Source organism: Schistocerca piceifrons, unplaced genomic scaffold, assembly GCF_021461385.2.
Source record: "Schistocerca piceifrons isolate TAMUIC-IGC-003096 unplaced genomic scaffold, iqSchPice1.1 HiC_scaffold_1369, whole genome shotgun sequence".
Lineage (NCBI taxonomy): Eukaryota > Metazoa > Arthropoda > Insecta > Orthoptera > Acrididae > Schistocerca > Schistocerca piceifrons.
Window position 1 is genome coordinate 25001 of NW_025727201.1, and position 5000 is coordinate 30000.

General features: G+C 56.6%; 2 non-coding genes and 1 pseudogene across 2 annotated transcripts; all 3 read right to left on the reverse strand.

The window, feature by feature from the left end:
- LOC124732900 overlaps window positions 1-235 on the reverse strand; it is a 4410-nt pseudogene extending 4175 nt beyond the window's left edge.
- A 188-nt stretch (window positions 236-423) lies between these two features.
- LOC124732903 lies at window positions 424-578 on the reverse strand. The gene has a single exon (XR_007008852.1). It is a non-coding gene; the product is annotated as a 5.8S ribosomal RNA (ribosomal RNA).
- Window positions 579-929: 351 nt separating this feature from the next.
- On the reverse strand, window positions 930-2838 carry LOC124732893. The gene has a single exon (XR_007008847.1). It is a non-coding gene; the product is annotated as a small subunit ribosomal RNA (ribosomal RNA).
- Window positions 2839-5000: the final 2162 nt, after the last annotated feature.

A 5000-nucleotide genomic window follows, 5' to 3' on the forward strand; every position in this document is an offset into this window, starting at 1 on the left:
CTGGCACCCTCTACGGGCCGTGGCCTCATTCAAGTTGGACTTGGGCTCGGCGCGAGGCGTCGGGGTAGTGGACCCTCCCAAACACCACATGCCACGACAGGCGGCAGCCTGCGGGGTTCGGTGCTGGACTCTTCCCTGTTCGCTCGCCGCTACTGGGGGAATCCTTGTTAGTTTCTTTTCCTCCGCTTAGTAATATGCTTAAATTCAGCGGGTAGTCTCGCCTGCTCTGAGGTCGTTGTACGAGGTGTCGCACGCCACACCGCCAGCCGGCTGTGCACGCTACCGAGAAAGTACCGGTATGCGAACCGCCAGGCGACGGGCGCGCATCGCACGTTTGAGGAGACGCGGCCGGCCCCACAGGCGGCCGCGACACTCCCAGGTCTGCGAAGCGGGGCAAACGCCGCGCGCTTCAGTATACGTAGCCGACCCTCAGCCAGACGTGGCCCGGGAACGGAATCCATGGACCGCAATGTGCGTTCGAAACGTCGATGTTCATGTGTCCTGCAGTTCACATGTCGACGCGCAATTTGCTGCGTTCTTCATCGACCCACGAGCCGAGTGATCCACCGTCCTGGGTGATCTTTTCTCAGTTTCCGCCGTCTCTTTCGAGACGGTCGCATAGGCGGGAGTGAGGCGTGTGGCGGCCCCTGTTCCAGCGTTCTGTGTCCAACGGCCTCACGGCCGACGGGCGTCGTACGGCTCCACACCGGAGCGGACAGGCACTCGGGCGAAAGTCATTCAAAACCGGCGCCAGGCGCCAGGTGCCGCAGGCCAGCCGCTCCAGCGCTTCAGCGCTCGTACCACACAACATTGCCGCTAGTTTTGAGAGGCACGCGTGGTTCCGCACGCGGCGCACGGCTACGGCGAGCCGTACAGGTAGCGTGTTGCGCGACACGACACGCACATCGAAAGACATGCAGTCTAGTCGGTAATGATCCTTCCGCAGGTTCACCTACGGAAACCTTGTTACGACTTTTACTTCCTCTAAATGATCAAGTTTGGTCATCTTTCCGGTAGCATCGGCAACGACAGAGTCAATGCCGCGTACCAGTCCGAAGACCTCACTAAATCATTCAATCGGTAGTAGCGACGGGCGGTGTGTACAAAGGGCAGGGACGTAATCAACGCGAGCTTATGACTCGCGCTTACTGGGAATTCCTCGTTCATGGGGAACAATTGCAAGCCCCAATCCCTAGCACGAAGGAGGTTCAGCGGGTTACCCCGACCTTTCGGCCTAGGAAGACACGCTGATTCCTTCAGTGTAGCGCGCGTGCGGCCCAGAACATCTAAGGGCATCACAGACCTGTTATTGCTCAATCTCGTGCGGCTAGAAGCCGCCTGTCCCTCTAAGAAGAAAAGTAATCGCTGACAGCACGAAGGATGTCACGCGACTAGTTAGCAGGCTAGAGTCTCGTTCGTTATCGGAATTAACCAGACAAATCGCTCCACCAACTAAGAACGGCCATGCACCACCACCCACCGAATCAAGAAAGAGCTATCAATCTGTCAATCCTTCCGGTGTCCGGGCCTGGTGAGGTTTCCCGTGTTGAGTCAAATTAAGCCGCAGGCTCCACTCCTGGTGGTGCCCTTCCGTCAATTCCTTTAAGTTTCAGCTTTGCAACCATACTTCCCCCGGAACCCAAAAGCTTTGGTTTCCCGGAGGCTGCCCGCCGAGTCATCGGAGGAACTGCGGCGGATCGCTGGCTGGCATCGTTTATGGTTAGAACTAGGGCGGTATCTGATCGCCTTCGAACCTCTAACTTTCGTTCTTGATTAATGAAAACATACTTGGCAAATGCTTTCGCTTCTGTTCGTCTTGCGACGATCCAAGAATTTCACCTCTAACGTCGCAATACGAATGCCCCCGCCTGTCCCTATTAATCATTACCTCGGGTTCCGAAAACCAACAAAATAGAACCGAGGTCCTATTCCATTATTCCATGCACACAGTATTCAGGCGGGCTTGCCTGCTTTAAGCACTCTAATTTGTTCAAAGTAAACGTGCCGGCCCACCGAGACACTCAATAAAGAGCACCCTGGTAGGATTTCAACGGGGTCCGCCTCGGGACGCACGAGCACGCACGGGGCGGTCGCACGCCTTCGGCTCGCCCCACCGGCAGGACGTCCCACGATACATGCCAGTTAAACACCGACGGGCGGTGAACCAACAGCGTGGGACACAAATCCAACTACGAGCTTTTTAACCGCAACAACTTTAATATACGCTATTGGAGCTGGAATTACCGCGGCTGCTGGCACCAGACTTGCCCTCCAATAGATACTCGTTAAAGGATTTAAAGTGTACTCATTCCGATTACGGGGCCTCGGATGAGTCCCGTATCGTTATTTTTCGTCACTACCTCCCCGTGCCGGGAGTGGGTAATTTGCGCGCCTGCTGCCTTCCTTGGATGTGGTAGCCGTTTCTCAGGCTCCCTCTCCGGAATCGAACCCTGATTCCCCGTTACCCGTTACAACCATGGTAGGCGCAGAACCTACCATCGACAGTTGATAAGGCAGACATTTGAAAGATGCGTCGCCGGTACGAGGACCGTGCGATCAGCCCAAAGTTATTCAGAGTCACCAAGGCAAACGGACCGGACGAGCCGACCGATTGGTTTTGATCTAATAAAAGCGTCCCTTCCATCTCTGGTCGGGACTCTGTTTGCATGTATTAGCTCTAGAATTACCACAGTTATCCAAGTAACGTGGGTACGATCTAAGGAACCATAACTGATTTAATGAGCCATTCGCGGTTTCACCTTAATGCGGCTTGTACTGAGACATGCATGGCTTAATCTTTGAGACAAGCATATGACTACTGGCAGGATCAACCAGGGAGCTGCGTCAACTAGAGCTGAGCAGCCGGCCGCCCGGGAGTGTGTCCCGGGGGCCCGCGCGAACACGCAAGCGTCCGCTCAATCATTCTGCAAACAGGAGGAGGCTGAGCTCCCCTGCACAATACACCTCGAAACCCTCTCAGGTCCCGGCGGCGCGCAGCGCCGTCCCAAGTACTTGGTCGGGTTCGAGAGAGGCGCAATCGCCCGGAGTTAGGCGAGTAGACGCTTTCGGTGCGACCACCCGTGCTCCCAACTGAGCTTGCCGCTGCCGACAGAGGCCCGGGAGCGTGCTGTCGTGGCATTGCCGGCGGGAGACAACACGCGCCACCTACGGTGACCGGCAGCTCCAACGCCAGCGCCACAGAAGGACAAAAGCCCCACTTGGGTGCCGAAGCGAACTCTCCCAGCACAGCGCACGCGCCAACACATCCGCACAGCTGCGATACAAACCACCAGCGAGAACCGCTGGGGCGACCGAGCAGCAGACGGCGTCGCGGCGCCGAGCGCCGGGCGGCAGCGCATCCTCAACGCACACAGTCCTCAATCGGACCAGCACACTGAAGATGTCCACCGCGCTTCGCACCGGGCCCGCGAGGACCTACTTTGGCCGCACGGCGCCGCGCGCAGGGTGCGCCGGCGCGCAGCTGCGACGCCTGCCGCGTCCGTCGGCCGGCGCGCCTGCCACTGGCCGCCCCCACCAGCCGGCTGTAGCGCGTGCGCCCACGCACCGCGCGGCCAGCACGCCGGGAGGCGCCCCCTCACCGGCCGGGGACGGTCCCACCCAGCCACCGCCGCGTATCGCTTCACACCCAGATGCCGTTCAGTTTCGTCGGCATGGTGGGTATCGCTGGAACAACCGGTTAGTACCTCAACCTATCGTCGCCATCACCGATTCACCCCTAGCGAGAACAACCGCACCACAACAGGTTACCATTTGTTCATTTGCGTAACTTCACCAGAAAACGCAGGCGTCCATCGCCATTTGCAACTTCCACGATTATTGCATGCCTGTGTCAGGTGTCACGCCACACTACGTCTGCCCACATACACGCAACAAAATGTGCACGCCTAGACAATACGTGGAAGGTGGCCCCCGTACGTATGCGATGTCCATTGCTCGAACGACTGTCAACCGGCCTCTGTAGCATGTCGCAGATATGGAACGCGGTGCACCATGCCATCACGGTGTGTGAGGAGAGACGACTAGGTCCGAATACATCAACAGACAGCTCATGCTGATCGCCATCCACGGCGTCCGTTCCTCCCACACGTCTCTATGGCGTACCACACTGCAATCCAGCTCTCATAGGGAGACGACACGTAGCTGCGTGCACAATATTTGCACTGTATGGTCCGCCGTTTTTGGGCGCAGTCGTTGTACGGTCACACATGTGCCACGATGTATCATTCAGTACATAAGGACGAATGTGCAGTACAGATTGTGGTTTACGCGTACGACATTAGCGGACAGTTGACACAGGCCGCACCACAACGTAGCCTGAGTACGTCGCATGCGGAGGGCATTGAACATGCAAAGTTCTCACCAACCAGCTTGCGAAGGCAGGGGGCAAGGTGGGGACGTGGGGAGGGGCGGCATGTACGTCCTGCTGCCATCCACATTACAGTGTACAGCAGGAGCATGTGGAAAGTGAGCAAGACTTGCAAGGTGTTTAACATGAAGCGATACACAGGGGAGCGGGGAGTGCGAGTAGCGAACTATATTGCGAGGGTTGCGGGTGGGCAACACTACACTAATTGAACGAGTCGTATAACAATTACAGAGCAGGTTTAGGCGACAACGTGGGTTACGTTAGGCGACAACGTGGGTTAGGTTAAGGCACGACGTGGGTTAGGTTAAGGCACGACATGGGTTAGGTTAAGGCACAACATGGGTTAGGTTAAGGCACAACATGGGTTAGGTTAAGGCACAACATGGGTTAGGTTAAGGCACAACATGGGTTAGGTTAAGGCACAACATGGGTTAGGTTAAGGCACAACATGGGTTAGGTTAAGGCACAACATGGGTTAGGTTAAGGCACAACATGGGTTAGGTTAAGGCACAACATGGGTTAGGTTAAGGCACAACATGGGTTAGGTTAAGGCACAACATGGGTTAGGTTAAGGCACAACATGGGTTAGGTTAAGGCACAACATGGGTTAGGT